Here is a 19119-nt window from a genome sequence, read left to right on the forward strand (position 1 = left end):
TCTTGTGGCCTCCCAGACAGACAGCGATCATCCGTGCTAATGAGAGTCGGGATCTAGTCTCCTCACGCAGCCTCTGACGCTGCTCCCAGAGAGTCCACAACCGTCTAGATGTGGCTCAGACGGTAAAGAACCTGCCAGCAATGAGGGAGACCTGGGTTCTATCCCCGGGTTGTGGAAGATCCCCTGGAGAAGGGAGTGGCTACCTACTCCAGACGGACCTGGTGCAGGCCATGGGGTCGCAAAGAAACGGACACGATTGAGCGACGAACACTTTCTCTTCACATAAAGAAAGAGCTTAGAGTTTGCACCTCCAGGCCTATCCATCCCTCCAAAACTGTTGAGTATCCCGCAGAGAGAACTTTCAGAGTAGAAGTCAATGTTACCCACACCCAAGACTTGGATAAAGTCATTTCTGCAGTGAAAGGAATTACAAGTTTTCTATCATTTCCTTTTCTGCTAGGTACAATGTTTTCCTCATTTTTTGTTATGTATTTATTTGTAAGAATCTTTCTTACAAATTCTGTGGCTCTGTTATTTAAGTTTGCAACAAATAATTTTCCTCAGGGAGGTTTACAAAGCAGCATACTTCTCATTTGCAGGTGGGTCTCGGAAGAGGAGAACTATGGAATCTTTTCAAAATGACACACACACACACACACACACACACACACACACAACACCCCCACATACCCCGCACTCCTCACTCACTACCCGACACTTCTCAATTCCTTGCCATTCACTCAGATCATTTTCTGAGTCTCTGCACTGTGAGTGGATGTCTACTTTGACTGAAGGGATAACTTAAACGTCCAGTTATTGAAACTGTTGAACCTCATAATGTGGCACATTTTTAAATGGCTTTCAAACCTTTTGACCCCAGCCCACAGCGAACAAAAACATTCTACAACAAATCCGATAACCACATGCATACCACATCAATAGATAAAACAAAAATTTCACAAAACTCGTGTTGGAGAGGGGGAAATTCCCCTCTCTTTGCATCTTGATTTCTTGTGGCTGGACTGGTAATAAAATGACACAAGACAAAACTTAACAGGAGAAAAAGAAACAATTTTTAATTGTTCACGAGGACGGCTCATAGAAAGGGGCCTAAGAAGTGGCTAAAGCAGATAGCTTTTATAATTTTAAACAAAAAATTTGTGAGGAATTGACAGGACAAAGAAACTAGGTTATGGGAGTTCAATTAGCGAAAAATCTAAACAGAGTTTGGGCTTGGGGTAGTAAATTAGAGGAAGTAACAAAGTTTGTTTATACAGGCTTGCTGGTCTGAATTCCCTATCTCCGGAGATAAGAGTGTCCTTCTAGCTCCAGATGCAGGGAGTGTACCTGTCACATGAGAGATTTATTTCCTGCTTTCAGGGAGATAGAAAGAAGGGTCAGAGTGTCCCTCTTGTGTTGGCCATCTCTTAAGCTACTTTACTTCAAAATAATCAATGTGCCACTGAGGTACATTTGCATGCAGCTACCCAGGGCCCCAACACATAACTATACTTACTACCAACAATGCACTAAATTTCTATTCCTTCTTTTTTATTTCATTACCAAAAAAAAAAAAAAAATGCTGAAAGGGAATTGCTGTCAGGAAAAATTGTCAAAGATGGAAATGAACAAAAGATACTTTCCAATGTAAGCCTGGGCATTGAGCATTTTCTAAGTAGATACTGGAAGGATTCAAATCCATAGGGCTGTCTTTCTGTCAACTAAAATAGTTTACAACAAAACTTATAGTATTTAAAATAATTCTTGTCCACCTTGAAGAAAAGATACTCCCAAGCATTATATTTTATTGACCTATAGGATAGTAAACCACTTTTGCCTCTGTTAGTGAATTCATTTTAATATTCTTGTTTCTTTGCAGATTCATACAACATTCCTGTAACATCTTACTGGCTCCCTCTTTAATTAATGAGGTAAATAGCATGTTTTTCCTTTTATTTTATATTTTTGTGAAAATCATCATTTTACCTTTCAGGAAATTATACCTCAGCACCACTAAAATTAATTCCACTGTTTACTACAGTATTGCAGTGTACTGAATCACAAGATGGAATCAAAATTTCCGGGAGAAATACCCTAACCCTAACCCTAATCCTAACCCTAACTTCAGATATGCAGATGATACCACCCTTATGGCAGAAAGCAAAGAGGAACTCAAGAGCCTCTTGATGGAGATGAAAGAGGAGAGTGAAAAAGCTGGCTTAAAATTTAACATTAAGAAAACTAAGGTCATGACATCTGTTCCCATCACCTCATGGCAAACAGATGGGAAAAAAATGGAAATAGTGACAAACTAGTTCTTGGGCTCAAAAATCACTGCAGATGGTGACTGAACTCATGAAATTAAAAGAAACTTACTCCTTGGAAGAAAACCTATGACAAACCTAGACAGCACATTAAAAAGCAAAGACATGACTTTGCTGACAAAGGTCTGTATAGTCAAAGTCATAGTTTTTCCAGTAGTCATGTACAGATGTGAGAGTTGGACCATAAAGAAGGTTGACCCCTGAAGAATTAATACTTTTGTACTGTGGTGCTGGAGAAGACTGTTGAGAGTCCCTTGGACTGCAAGGAGATCAAACCAGTCAATCCTAAAGGAAATCAATCCTGAACATTCACTGTAAAGAATGATGCTGAAGCTGAAGCTCCAGTATTTTAGCCACCTGATGCGAAGAGCCAACTCATTGGAAAAGACTCTGATGCTGGGAAAGATTGAAAGCAGAAGAAGGAGGCAACAGAGGATGAGATGGTTAGATGGCCTCACCAACTCAATGGACATGAGTTTGAACAAACTCAGGGAGATGGTGAAGGACAGGGAAGCCTGGTGTGCTGCAGTCCATGGGGTCATGAAGATTTGGATATGACTAAGAGACTGAACAACAACAACAACAACTATTGTATTGCACCCGGAAATTTGAAAACTGGTGCTTTAGAGCATATACGCATATACCTAGAAGCAGAATTGCTGGAACATAGGATATGTAGGATACGTGCATCTTCAATTTCAGTAGAAAATATTTCTTTTTCAAACTCTTTTTTCCAATTTACATTTCCACCAGCAGTGAATGAGAGTTCCCTGGCTCCGCATCCTTGCCAATGCATAATATCATCAGATGTTTCAATTTTGTATAACCTGATGAGTGCAAAATTTTTATTTTTGTTATAGTATACATCATCTGATTATTGAGATTCGACAGTAAAAAGATGTTTATAAGCTGCCAGGGGACGCTAGTGGTTGAAGAACTGCCTCTCAATGCAGGAGACATAAGAGACACAGGTTCTATCCTTGGGTGGGGAAGCTCCCCTGGAGGAGGGCACGGTAATTCTCTTGCCTGGAGAATCCCATGGACAGAGGAGCCTGGTGGGCTACTGTCCATGGGGTCAAAAAGAGTCAGATATGACTGAAGTGACTTAGCATGCATGTATGGACTGAATTTGTCCCTGCAGAACTCATATGTTGAAGTCCTAACTCCCAATGTGATGGTATTTGGAGAAGCACCTCAGATTAGGTGTTAATTTGGATTAGATGAGGTCATGAGGATGGGGTCCTGATAAAGGGATTAGTGCCCTTATAAGAAGAGATACCAGTGGGTACTTGCTCTCCTTCATCCCACCCACACATGCACATGATAGAAAGCCATGTGACTATTTAGTGAGAAGGTGGCTAACCAGCCCTGATTTGCACAAAGAAGCAGTTGTAAGAGTCTCTGGGGGAACCTCTGGACCCAGAGATGGAACCCACATCTCATGCATCCCCTGCATTGGCAGGCAGATACTTTATCACTAGCACCACCTGGGAAGCCCATGGATTGAGATAAGGACCCAATTTTTTCCCCATATGTATAACCAGTTATCACATTATTTGTTGAATATTTCATATTTCCTCACTAATCTTAAATGCTAGTTCTCTACCATATTATGTTTCCCTTGTGGCTGGAATCAATTCTCTATTCAGTTCTATTGGTCTATTTATATATGCCCTACTGCTTTAATTACTATAATTTTGTAAGTCTTGATTTCTGGTAGAAAAAGTTTTCCCATCTTGTTCTTCTTCAGTGGTGTCTTGGCTATTCCTGGTTCTTCCAAATAGATTTTAGAACCAGCCTGTCAAGTTTCATTTCCACCAGCAGTGAATGAGGGTTCCCTGGCTCCACATCCTTGCCAATGCATATCATCAGACGTTTCAATTTCGTATAACCTGATGAGTGCAAAATTATTATTTTTATTATAGTATACATCATCTGATTATTGAGATTTGGTATTTAAGTATTTCAATAAGCCTATAGGACAATTTGGAGAGAATTAACATCTTTATAATATTGTATATTTTTATCCATTAATAAAATTAAATTTTAAAAACATTTATAGTTTTGTAATTGTATTCAAAAGGATCTTATATGTCTTTTATTGAATTTACTCCTGAGTACTTTTTCTTTGTACTACTGTAAATTATATGTTTTTAGAAAATATTTATCTATTTATGTGGCTGTGCTGGATCTTAGTTGGCAGAGGGGACATTTGATCTTTAAAGTTGCAGCATGCAAACTCTTTTTTTTAAATTTTTATTTCTCTAGTTAGTTAGTTACTTTGGGCTGACTGGGGCTTCATTACTGTGAGTGGGCTTTCTCTAGTTGTGGCAAGTGGGAGCTACTCTTTTAGTTGCAGTGCTCAGGCTTCTCATTGCTGTGACTTCTCTTGCTATGGAACACAGGTTATGGGGCTAACTCAGATTTCTCTCCCATCTACAAATTAGGCTACTTCATTGCCTAACTCCCAGGGGTACCATGCATGCTTACATTATAAGCCATACTTAGAAATTTATAGCTTTTAACCTATATTTTAAAAGAATAAAACCTGAAAAGCCAGGAATGAAGCAACTGAAAAACTTAAGAAATTGATAAAAAAGAAAATAGAATAAATTCAATGAAAGCTTAAAAAAAGAAATAATAAAATTTTTAAAAATTGGTGCAGTAGGAAACAAAGATCTAGTGAAGAGGATGTGAAATTCGCAGTTTATGTCTGACTCTTTCCGATCCCATGCACTGTAGCCTGCCCAGCTCCTCTGTCCATGGAATTCTCCAAGAAGAGTACTGGAGTGGGTTGCCAGTTCCTTCTCCAGGGGATCTTCCCGACCCAGGGATTAAACCTGGGTCTCCTGCATTGCAGGCAGATTCTTTACCAACTGAGCCACTAAGGAAGGCCCTAGTGAAGAGGATAAACCAAACCAAAAGTTAGGTCTTTTAAAATAAAAAGATTCATATATGTGTGGCAAGATGTATCAAGAAAAAAAGAGGATGCCATAAATAAATAGTATTAAAACTTAAAAAAGGAGCGATAACTATGTACATATATACATGAAAGTGAAATTGCTTAGTTGTGTCCTACTCTTTGGGACCCCATGAACTGTAGCCTACCAGGCATCTCTGTCCATAGGATTTTCCAGGCAAGAGTAATGGAGTGGGTTGTCATTTCCTTCTCCAGGGGATCTTCCTGACCCAGGGATCAAACCTGGGTCTCCTGCATTGCCCGCAGTGGCTTTACCTCTGCCTGCAGAGGCTTTAACCTCAGATAAGGCTTTACCTTTATCTAAGCCACCAGGGAAGCTCTCTATATACACATAGTTATATATATTTATATTTAAGTATAATTTATATTATATAGTAAATATATGTATATATGTATGTGTGTGTGTGTGTAAGTCATTACCCCTACCATAGTTTGGCCTGAGGCATAACAACAGGGAGGGAACACAACCCTGCCCATCAACATAAAATTAGATTAAAGATTTACTGAGCATGGCCCCGGCCATGGGAACAAGACCCAGTTTCTCCCACAGTCAGTCTTTCCCATCAGGAAGCATCAATAAGCCTCTTATCCTTATTCATCAGAAGGCAGACACAATGAAAACCACAATCACAGAAAATTAACCAGCTGATCAAATGGATCACAGTCTTGTCTAACTCAAAGAAACTATGAGCCACGTCGTGTAGGGCCACACAAGATGGACAGGTCATGGTGGAGAGTTCTGACAAAACATGGTCCACATGGCAAACCACTTCAGTATTCTTGCCTTGAGAACCCCATGAAGAGTATGAAAAGGCAAAAAATATGACAGTGAAAGATGAACTCCCCAGGTTGATAGGTGCCCAATATGCTACTGAAGAAGAGTGGAGAAATAGCTCCAGAAACAATGAAGAGACGGAGCCAAAGTGAAAACAACGCCCACTTGTGGATGTGACTAGTGATGGAAGTAAAGTCCAATGCTGCAAAGAACAATATTGCATAGGAACCTGGAATGTTAGGTCCATGAATCAAGGTAAATTGGAAGTGGTCAAACAGGAGATACAAGAGTGAACATCAACATTTTAGGAATCAGTGAACTAAAATGGACCATAATGGGCGAATTTAATTCAGATGACCATTATATCTACTACTGTGGGCAAGAATCCCTCAAAAGAAATGAAGTAGCCCTCATAGTCAATAAAAGAGTCCAAAATGGAGTACTTGGGTCCAACCTCAAAAATGAAAGAATGGTCTCAGCTCATTTCCACAACAAATCATTTCAATATCACAGTAACCCAAGTCTATACCCCAAGCACTCATGCTGAAGAAGCTGAAGTTCAACAGTTCTATGAAGACCTACAAAATCTCCTACAACTAACACCCCAAATATATGTTCTTTTCATCATAGAGGACTGAAATGCAAAAGTAAGAAGTCAAGAGACACTTGGGGTAACAGAAAAGTTTGGCCTTGGAGTACAAAATGAAGCAGGGGAAAGGCTAACAAAATTTTGCCAAGAGAACACACTGGTCATAGCAAACACCCTCTGCCAACAACAAAAGAGACAACTCTACACATGGACATCACCAGATGGTCAATACCAAAAGCAGATTGATTGTATTCTTTGCAGCCAAAGATGAAGAAACTCTATAAAGTCAGCAAAAACAAGACCAGGAGCTGACTGTGGCTCAGATCATGAACTCCTTATTGCAAAATTCAGACTTAAATTGATGAAAGTAGGGAAAACCACTAGACCATTCAGATATGACCTAAATCAAATCCCTGACAATTATACAGTGGAAGTGAGAAATAGATTCAAGGGATTAGATCTGATAGACAGAGTGCCTGAAGAACTGTGGACAGAGGTTCATGACATTGTACAGGAGGCAGGGATCAAGACCATCTCCAAGAAGAAGAAATGCAAAAAGGCAAAATGGCTGTCTGAGGAGGCGTTACAAATAGCTGAGAAAAGGAGAGAAGTGAAAGGCAAAGGAGAAAAGGAAAGACATACCCAACTGAATGCAGAGTTCCAAAGAATTGAAAGGAGAGCCTTCTTCAGTGATCAGTGCAAAGAAATAGAGGAAAACAATAGAGTGGAAAAGACTAGAGATCTCTTCAAGAAAATTAGAGATAGCAAGGGAACACTTCATGCAAAGATGGGCACAATAAGGAAAGAAATGATATGGACCTAACAGAAGCAGAAAATATTAAGAAGAGGTGGCAAGAATACACAGAAGAACTGTACAAAAAAGATCTTTATGACCCAGATAATCACGATGGTGTGATCTCTCACCTAGTGCCAAATATCCTGAAAGCAAAGCCAAGCAGTCCTTAGGAAGCATCACTACGAACAAAGCTAGTGGAGGTGATGGAATTCCAGTTGAGCTATTTCAAATCCTGAAAGATGATGCTGTGAAAGTGCTGCACTCAATATGCCAGCAAATTTGGAAAACTCAGCAGTGGCCACAGGACTGGAAAAGGTCAGTGTTCATTCCAATCCCAAAGAAAGCCAATGCCAAAGAATGCTCAAACTACTGCACAATTGCACCCATCTCACATGCTAGCAAAGTAATGCTCAAAATTCTCCAAGCCAGACTTCAGAAGTATGTGAACCATGAACTCCTAGATGTTCAACCTGGATTTAGAACAGGCAGAGAAACCAGAGATCAAATTGCCAACATCCACTGGATCATCAAAAAAACAAGAGAGTTCCAGAAAAACATCTATTTGTGCTTTATTGACTATGCCAAAGCCTTTGACTGTGTGAATCACAATAAACTGTGGAAAATTCTGAAAGAGATAATTTAAGATTTAAATTAAATTTAATTTTTACCTGTCTCCTGAGAAATCTGTATGCAGGTCAAGAAGCAACAGTTAGAACTGGACATGGAACAAGGGACCTAGTTCCAAATTGGGGAAGGAGTATGCCAAGGTTGTATATTGTCACCCTGCTTATTTAGCTTATATGCAGAGTACATCATGAGAAATGCCAGGCTGGATGAAGCACAAGCTGGAATCAAGATTGCCAGGAGAAATATCAATAACCTCAGATATTCAGATGACACCACCCTTATGGCAGAAAGCAAAGAGGAACTGATAAGCCTCTTGATGAAAGTGAAAGAGGAGAGTGAAAAAGCTGGTTTAAAACTCAGCATTCAAAAAACTAAGATCATGGCCTCTGGTCCCATCACTTTATGGCAAAGAGATGGAGAAACAATGGAAACAGTGGAAGAGTTTATTTTCTTGGGCTCCAAAATCACTGCAGATGGTGACTGCAGCCATGTAATTAAAAGACGCTTACTCCTTGGAAGAAAAGCTATGATAAACCTAGATGGCATATTAAAAAGCAGAGACATTACTTTGCCTATAACAGTCTGTCTAGTCAAAGCTATGGTTTTTCCACTACTCATGCATGGCTGTATAGTTGAACCGTAAAGAAGGTTGAGCGCCAAAGAATTGATGCTTTTGAACTGTGGTGTTGGAGAAGACTCTTGAGCGTCCCTTGGACAGGAGGGAGATCAAACCAGTCCATCCTAAAGGAAATCGTCCTGAACGTTCATTGGAAGGACTGATGCTGAAGCTGAAGCTCCAAAACTTTGGCCACCTGATGCAAAGAACTGACTCAATGGAAAAGACCCTGATAGTGGGAAAGATTGAAGGCAAAAGGAGAAGGGGATGACAGAGGATGACAGGGTTGCATGGCATCACTGACTTGATGGACTTGAGTTTGAGCACTCTCTAGTAGTTGATGATGGACAGGGAAGTCTGGCGTGCTGCAGTCCGTGGGGTCCCAAAGACTCAGACATGACTGAGCGACTGAACTAAACTGATATAAATGTATAACGAATATATGTAATGGAATGTTACTCAGCCCTGAAAAGAGTGAAATAATGCCATTTGCAGCAACATTAATTGACCTAGAAATTATCATATTAAAGTGAAGTAAGTCAAAGAAAGACAAATATCACATAATATCACTTATTTGTGGAACTTAAAAAAACATGATACAAATGAGCTTATTACAGAACAGACCCACAGACAAGAAAATAAATTATTTGCAGATTATTATTTACACAGAAGAATCCAAAAATTCTAATAGATAATTTTTTAATTAATAAGGGAATTAAGAAAAATTTTTGTCTATAAGATCAATACACAGAAGGAAAGAGAACTGACTAGGGAAACATAATTAACTTACTTGGCACTAATGGTTAAAGCCTCAAGCTCTGAAACCAAATGCCTGAGTTGAAAAATTTGACTCTGTCTCTTACTAGCCGTGTGACTTTTGGCTTGTTACTCAATTCTCTGTGCTTCAGTTTCATCATTAGTAACATGAATTGAATATCTATCTACCTTATGGTGGTGTTATAAGTATCAAATGAGTTAATGCATATAAAGTACTTTCGCCATTTTCAGGAATAAACATTGGCTATTACTTTTCTTACAGATCTTGTCTCTGTTGGTTGAAATGTGTGACCATGAATTTATAGTGGTATCAATCTACCCGTTGAATAATTTTCCTTCAACAGTGCTTCACAGCCTGCCTGGGTGCAGAAAATCAACCATTTGAATTTATGTAAAGGTACCATGAAAAGAACACGGGTCAAGGACCTTGAGGATTTTAATGAAATAGCGGTTGAATGAACTAGAGCAGTCGTTCTGAGAAGCCCCAGGAAACTAGTTCAATGGAGCATGTCAACATGTTCCAGGCCCTCAGATAAGTCCTAGGTCTACTGTTTGCTGAGATTTTCCTTTTGGTAACTTTCTATTTTTGCTAGATGAACTGAGGAAGGAAGAGAAACGAATCAAGATAGTGAACTTTATTTATTCATTTATTCAACCAATATGTAATGAGAGTCCACAATGTGCCTGGCACTTTGGGTCGTGGCAATAAAGCAGTGAACAAAACACAGTTGTTGCTATTGTGGGATTATGTTATAGCTGAGGAGGCAGAAAATAAATAAATGAAGAATGTATGGTATGTCAGGGGATAGTAAGTGCTATGAAAAATAAGGGAACAGAAGGTGACATACTGAGTTCTGTACTGTTGAAAGTCTTTGAGGCACATTTGTGTGTCCATTACAATTATAAAGTCATACAACATGCCACAATCAAGATAAAAATTATTTCCATCACTCCATAAACTGAAGTAATTTTCAAAGACTTGTTTTTCCTTATTTTCTAACCACAAATATTTCATTATCTCTAAAGTCCTTCAGCAAATTGCTTGATGAACTTCTGGGACCAATTATCATAGTCAATTTCAACAGCTTAATATATGGCTTCCATTAATAACTGAATTCATCATGCCAAAGAGGCAGCTTTTTCACTCCCACTGGGCAGTTCAAGGATCAGAATCTTTGTAATATATAATCCCTTTTGGTATGGTGAGTAGACTTTAATACTTTCACACCAATTAGTCTTTGGCTTCCACAGGGATGGAAGTCATTGAATCTTCCAGATCCCTCTGGATGACACAGCTAATGTCAGTTATCAAGAGAAGTGCAGATGTGAGCCATTATCAGCCAACAGTCACAGCAGCTGGGGGATGGTTGCACTAGCTTAATAAAGAAGGTCCGTGACATCATCAGCTCTGCCCAATATCACGTTCAATTGTCACAAGAGTCTATCAATCCTATCCTCTTAATGTCTCTTGCTATATTCTCATTACCGTTGGGTTAGTTTCCATGCTCTATCATCATTTAAAAAAATATCATTTTTTTTGTCTGTGCTGGGTCTTTGTTATTGCACTTGGGTTTTCTCTAGTTGCAGCAAGCAGGGGCTACTCATAATAGTGGCTTCTCTTGTTGCAAAGCACAGGCTCTAGGCATGTGGGCTTCAGTAGTTACAGCATGAGGATTCAGTAGCTGTGGCTTGCAGGCTCTCGAGCTCAGGCTCAGTAGTTGTGGCACACAGGCTTGGTTGCTCAGAGGCATGAGAATCTTCCCTGGCTAAGGATTGAACCTGGATCCTCTGCGCTGGCAGGTGGGTTCCTAACCTCTGGACCACCAGGGAAGTCCCATCATTTTTTGCCTGCAAAACTGCATGCCATTATCAACTCTCAGATTATTACAATAGCATCCTAACCAATCTCCCTCTTATAGACCTTAACTTTAATCTGTTCTCTACAGAGCAAGCAAAATGACCCATTTCAAACATCTTTTAAGTGTTTTCATGACAAAAACACATGACAAACTAGGAATAGAAGGGAGCTTCTCATGACCAAAGAGAAAAAACACACACACACACAACAAACTAGGAGTAGAAGGGAACTCCACCTATTTGATAAAGAGCATTTACAAAAAATCCCATGGTTAACAGCATTAATAGTGAAAGACTACTTTCCTCTTAAGATCGAGAATAAGACAAGGATGTCTCCTCTCATCATTTCTGTTCAACATTCTGCCGGAGGTTTAGCCAGGGAAATTAAGAAAGAAAAATAAAAGGCATCCAAACTGGAAAAGAAGTAAACAGTTTCTATTTGCAGATGAAATGATCTTATGTAGAAAACCCTATACAATCCCCCCCACACACTATTAGAAACTAATAATTGAATTTGGCAAGATTGCTGTATACCAGATCAATGTGCAAAAATCAATTATATTTCCATACACTAGAAATGAACAAAATAAAATAACTCCATTATAACAGCATCAAAAATAATAAAATACTTAGGAGTAAATTTAACAAAAGAAATATGTGTGTAAGAAACTACAAAACATGATTGAAATAAACTGAAGGAGAGCTGAATAAATGGAAAGATGTCTTGTATTCATGATCAAAAAACAATCTGTTATAATAGAGATACTCCCCAAACTGATCTGAGATTCAATGATATCTCTATTAAAACAAACAAACAAAAAAAAACACAACTGGTTTCATTCTAGAAATTGACAAGCTGATCCTAAAATTCATATGGAATTCAAGGGACCAGACTAGCCAAACCAATTTTTAAAAACAAAAACAATGTTGGAGGATTTACATTCTCCAATTTCAAAACCTGCTACAAAGTTATAGTAGCTAAGATAGTGTGGAACTGGCATAGCATAGACATATAGATAAATGAATAAAATTGAGAGTTCATAAATAAATGCTTGTATCTATAGTTAATTGATTTTCTTTACTTTCATTTTTAATGACATTTATTGTCTTCTTTTTAATTTCACTAATCTAAAGCCAGACATCCTGGAATGTGAAGTCAAGCGGGCCTTGGAAAGCATCACTACGAACGCTAGTGGAGGTGATGGAATTCCAGTTGAGCTGTTTCAAATCCTGAAAAATGATGCTGTGAAAGTGCTGCACTCAATATGCCAGCAAGTTAGGAAAACTCAGCAGTGGCCACAGGACTGGAAAAGTTCAGTTTTCATTCCAATCCCAAAGAAAGGCAATGCCAAAGAATGCTCAAACTACTGCACAATTGCACTCATCTCACATGCTAGTAAAGTCATGCTCAAAATTCTCCAAGCCAGGCTTCAGCAATACGTGAACCATGTTCAGAAAAGGCAGAGGAACCAGAGATCAAATTGCCAGCATCCGCTGGATCATGGAAAAAGCAGGAGAGTTCCAGAAAAATATCTATTTCTGCTTTATTGACTATGCCAAAGCCTTTGACTGTGTGGATCACAATAAACTGTGGACAATTCTGAAAGAGATGGGAATACCAGACCACCTGACCTGCCTCTTGAGAAATCTGTATGCAGGTCAGGAAGCAGCAGTTAGAACTGGACATGGAACAACAGACTGGTTCCAAATAGGAAAAGGAGTATGTCAAGGCTGTATATTGTCACCCTGCTTATTTGACTTATATGCAGAGTACATCATGAGAAACGCTGGACTGGAAGAAACACAAGCTGGAATCAAGACTGTCAGGAGACATATCAATAACCTCAGATATGCAGATGACACCACCCTTATGACAGAAAGTGAAGAGGAACTAAAAAGCCTCTTGATGAAAGTGAAAGAGGAGAGTGAAAAAGTTGGCCAACATTCAGAAAACGAAGATTATGGCATCTGGTCCCATCACTTCATGGGAAATAGATGGGGAAACAGTGGAAACAGTGTCAGACTTTATTTTGGGGGCTCCAAAATCACTGCAGATGGTGACTGCAGCCATGAAATTAAAAGACACTTACTCCTTGGAAGAAAAGTTATGACCAACCTAGATAGTATATTCAAAAGCAGAGACATTACTTTGCCGACTAATGTCCGTCTAGTCAGGGCTATGGTTTTTCCTGTGGTCTTGTATGGATGTGAGAGTTGGACTGTGAAGAAGGCTGAGCACCGAAGAATTGATGCTTTTGAACTGTGGTGTTGGAGAAGACTCTTGAGAGTCCGTTGGACTGCAAGGAGATCCAACCAGTCCATTCTGAAGGAGATCAACCCTGGGATTTCTTTGGAAGGAATGATGCTAAAGCTGAAACTCCAGTACTTTGGCCACCTCATGCGAAGAGTTGACTCCTTGGAAAAGACTGTGATGCTGGGAGGGATTGGGGCAGGAGGAGAAGGGGACGACAGAGAATGAGATGGCTGGATGACATCACAGTCTCGATGGATGTGAATCTGAGTGAACTCCGGGAGATGGTGATGGACAGGGAGGCCTGGCGTGCTGGGATTCATGGGGTCACAAAGAGTCGGACACGACTAAGCAACTGAAGTGAAGTTTTAATTTCACAAGCAATATCTGTTCACTGCAAATAATTAGAAATACATAAAAGCATAAAGTAAAAAGTAGCAATCACCTATAATCCCCTCTCCCCAGAGACAACCACTATTAGCATTTTTATATATTCTTCTCAGTGTCCATGCATTTAAAAAAATTTTTATTTATTTATTTATTTCTGCGCTGGGTCTTCATTGCTTTGTGTGGGCTTTCTCTAACTCTAGTGAGTGGGATCTGCTTTTTGTTGGGATGTGCTGGCTTCTCACTGTGGTGACTTCTCTTGTTTTAGAGCACAGGCTCTAGATTCTTAGGCTTTAGAAGTGGCAGCATGCAGGCTGTAGGGGTGGTGGTGGTGGTGCAGGCTTCAGCATTTGTGGCGTACAAGGCCCAGTAGTTGTGGTGTTTGGACTTAGTTGCTCTGTGGCATGTGGAATCTTACTGGACCAGGGATCAAACCATGTCCTCTGCACTGGCAGGTGGATTCTTATCCACGGTGCTACCAGGGAAGTCCCATGCATTGTATTTTTAATTGAAATATATTATGGTCAGTTGCTTTTCCACAAAGATGCCAGGACAATTCAAAGGGGAGAGAAGAGTCTCTTCAACAAATGATTCTGGGACAACTGGTTACTACATGCAAAAGAATGAAGGTGGACTTCTCCCTCACACCACATACAAAATTCAGCTCAAAATGGAACAATGATATAAATATGAGAGTCACAACTCTCATATTTTTAAAAATTTATTTTTGGCTGTGCAGGGCCTTTGTTGCTCTGACCGGGCTCTCTCTAGTTGCAGCGCAAGGGCTTCTCATTGCAGTGGCTTCTCTTGTTGGGGAGCACAGGCTCTAGGTATTCGGGATTCAGTAGCTGTGGTGCACAGGATTAGTTGCCCTGCTGCATGTGGGATCTTCCCGGACCAGGGACTGAAATATAACATCTTAAAAGAAAAATGGGGAATTCCCTGGTGGTCCAGTGGTAAGGACTCAGTGCTTTCAATGTGGGGGCCCAGGTTCAATCCCTGATCCCTGGCCAGAGGGAAAACTAAGACCTTGCAAGTCACTTAGCCAAAAAAGAAAAAGAAAGAAAACATAGGCACACATTTTCACATTTAGTACTCTTGCCTGGAAAATCCCACGGACGGAGGAGCCCGGTAGGCTGTAGTCCATGGGGTCGCTGGATCGGACAGGACTGAGTGACTTCACTTTCACTTTTCACTTTCATGGATTGGAGAAGGAAATGGCAACCCACTCCAGTGTTCTTGCCTGGAGAATCCCAGCCTGGTGGGCTGCCGTCTATGGGGTCGCACAGAGTTGGACACGACTGAAGCGACTTAGCAGCAGCAGCAGTAACACTTTAGATGTAACATCAAAAGCACAGGAGACAAAAGGAAAAATAGACAAATTGGACTTCATGCAAATTTAAAACTTTTGTGCTTCAAATGACACTATTAAGAAAGTGAAAATAATTAGGGATGAGATTTTCATATGCCTAATGACCATGTGCACGCAAATAATATATTATGGACACTTTACATAATCTGATCTATACAGCATTGTAATGGATCATGTGACCCCTTATAAGATCAAGAAGGAATGCTGTCTTTTAAGGAATTGTCTTGTTGATGTTAGGAGAATTTTTCTCTTTATGGTTGGGCAAGTATTCCTGCCACTGGGGAAGATTTGGTGATGAATAACACAGATACACAGGAGAAGGCGATGGCACCCCACTCCAGTACTCTTGCCTGGAAAATCCCATGGATGGAGGAGTCTGGTGGGCTGCAGTCCATGCGGTCTCGAAGAGTCGGACACGACTGAGCGACTTCACTTTCACTTTTCACTTTCAATCATTGGAGAAGGAAATGGTAACCCACTCCAGTGTTCTTGCCTGGAGAATCCCAGGGACGGGGGAGCCTGATGGGCTGCCATCTATGGGGTCGCACAGAGTTGGACACGGCTGAAGCAACTTAGCAGCAGCAGCAGCAGCAGCAGCTCACAGATACACAATGGACAGTGCAGGGAGAGAGGAGGCCAAAGCACAGAGAAAGTTTTTTGGTTTTCAAATTTCTATTGTCATGCCATTAAAAAAAATACTTTTATTTCACACTACATGTTAGTATTATTATGAAACCATAGATTTTTTAAATATTTGATTTGGTTCAACTCAGTGAAGTTATTATTTTTGCCAATACTCAAATTATACCATTAGTTGGAATCCCTTTCTAATTAACTCCTGAATCATTTTGACATACCACCAGTAGTTTTTGATAATTTTCTTTCTTTGAGGCACAGCAAGATATTTCAGTCTCAGCATTTCTTGTCTGAGGCCTGGAAACCAGCAACTTATCCAAGGGGCTCTAGATCGTTTCTTTTTGTTTATTTATTTATTTTGGCTGTGTTGCACGGCTTGTGGAATCCTAGTTCCTTGACAAGGGCTGGAAAATGTAGTCAGTGAAAGAGTAGAGCCCTAACCACTGGATTGCCAGGGAATTCCCTCTAGTTTGTTTTTAATGAGAAATGGTATTTAGAAACTGCAGTCTGGGCATCAGTTCAGTTCAGTTCAGTCGCTCAGTCGTGTCCGACTCTTTGCGACCCCATGAATCGCAGCACACCAGGCCTCCCTGTCCATCACCAACTCCTGGAGTTCACTCAGACTCACGTACGCCGAGTCAGTGATGCCATCCAGCCATCTCATCCTCTGTCGTTCCCTTCTCCTCCTGCCACCATTCCCTCCCAGCATCAGAGTCTTTTCCAATGAGTCAGCTCTTCGCATGAGGTGGCCAAAGTACTGGAGCTTCAGCTTTAGCATCATTCCTTCCAAAAAACACCCAGGACTGATCTCCTTTAGAATGGACTGGTTGGATCTCCTTGCAGTCCAAGGGACTCTCAAGAGTCTTCTCCAACATCACAGTTCAAAAGCATCAATTCTTCGGCACTCAGCTTTCTTCACAGTCCAACTTTCATATCCATACATGACCACTGGAAAAACCATAGCCTTGACTAGACGGACCTTAGTCGGCAAAGTAATGTCTCTGCTTTTGAATATACTATCTAGGTTGGTCATAACTTTTCCTCCAAGGAGTAAGCGTCTTTTCATTTCATGGCTGCAGTCACCATCTGCAGTGATTTTGGAGCCCCCAAAATAAAGTCTGACACTGTTTCCACTGTTTCCCCATCTATTTCCCATGAAGTGATGGGACCAGATGCCATAATCTTTGTTTCTGAATGTTGAGCTTTAAGCCAACTTTTTCACTCTCCTCTTTCACTTTCATCAAGAGGCTTTTTAGTTCCTCTTCACTTTCTGCCATAAGGGTGGTGTCATCTGCATATCTGAGGTTATTGATATTTCTCCTGACAGTCTTGATTCCAGCTTGTGTTTCTTCCAGTCCAGCGTTTCTCATAATGTACTCTGCATATAAGTTAAATAAGCAGGGTGACAATATACAGCCTTGACATACTCCTTTTCCTATTAGGAACCAGTCTGTTGTTCCATGTCCAGTTCTAACTGCTGCTTCCTGACCTGCATACAGATTTCTCAAGAGGCAGGTCAGGTGGTCTGGTATTCCCATCTCTTTCAGAATTGTCCACAGTTTATTGTGATCCACACAGTCAAAGGCTTTGGCATAGTCAATAAAGCAGAAAGAGATGTTTTTCTGGTACTCTCTTGCTTTTTCCATGATCCAGCGGATGTTGGCAATTTGATCTCTGGTTCCTCTGCCTTTTCTAAAACCAGCTTGAACATCAGGGAGTTCACGGTTCCCGTATTGCTGAAGTCTGGCTTGGAGAATTTTGAGCATTATTTTACTAGCATGTGAGATGAGTGCAATTGTGCGGTAGTTTGAGCATTCTTTGGCATTGGCTTTCTTTGGGATTGGAATGAACACTGACCTTTTCCAGTCCTGTGGCCACTGCTGAGTTTTCCAAACTTGCTGGCATATTGAGTGCAGCACTTTCACAGCATCATCTTTCAGGATTTGAAACAGCTCAACTGGAATTCCATCACCTCCACTAGGTTTGTTCGTAGTGATGCTTTCTAAGGCCCACTTGACTTCACATTCCAAGATGTCTGGCTCTAGATGAGTGATCACACCATCACGATTATCCGGGTCGTGAAGATCTTTTTGGTACAGTTCTTCTGTGTATTCTTGCCACCTCTTTTTAATATCTTCTGCTTCTGTTAGGTCCAGACCATTTCTGTCCTTTATTGAGCCCATATTTGCATGAAATGTTCCCTTGGTATCTCTAATTTTGTTGGAGAGATCTCTAGTCTTTCCCATTCTGTTGTTTTCCTCTATTTCTTTGCATTGGTCACTGAAGAAGGCTTTCTTATCTCTTCTTGCTATTCTTTGGAACTCTGCATTCAGATGCTTATGTCTTTCCTTTTCTCCTTTGCTTTTCACCTCTCTTCTTTTCACAGCTATTTGTAGGGCCTCCCCAGACAGCCATTTTGCTTTTTTGCATTTCTTTTCCATGGGGATGGTCTTGATCCTTGTCTCCTGTACAATGTCACGAACCTCATTCCATAGTTCATCAGGCACTCTATCTATCAGATCTAGACCCTTAAATCCATTACTCAGTTCCACTGTATAATCATAAGGGATTTGATTGAGGTCATACCTGAATGGTCTAGTGGTTTTCCCTACTTTCATCAATTTAAGTCTGAATTTTGCAATAAGGAGTTCATGACCTGAGCCACAGTCAGCTCCTGGTCTTGTTTTTGTTGACTGTATAGAGCTTCTCCATCTTTGGCTGCAAAGAATATAATCAGTCTGATTTCGGTGTTGACCATCTGGTGGTGTCCATGTGTAGAGTCTTCTCTTGTGTTGTTGGAAGAGGGTATTTGCTATGACCAGTGCATTTTCTTGGCAAAACTCTATTAGTCTTTGCCCTGCTTCATTCCGCATTCCAAGGCCAAATTTGCTTGTTACTCCAGGTGTTTCTTGACTTCCTACTTTTGCATTCCAGTCCCCTGTAATGAAAAGGACATCTTTTTAGGATGTTAGTTCTAAAAGATCTTGTAGGTCTTCATAAAACTGTTCAACTTCAGTTTCTTCAGTGTTACTGGTTGGGGCATAGACTTGGATAACTGTGATATTGAATGGTTTGACTTAGAGACGAACAGAGATCATTCTGTCGTTTTTGAGATTGCATCCAAGTTCTGCA

Source organism: Capra hircus, chromosome 3 (assembly GCF_001704415.2).
Source record: "Capra hircus breed San Clemente chromosome 3, ASM170441v1, whole genome shotgun sequence".
NCBI classification, from domain to species: domain Eukaryota; kingdom Metazoa; phylum Chordata; class Mammalia; order Artiodactyla; family Bovidae; genus Capra; species Capra hircus.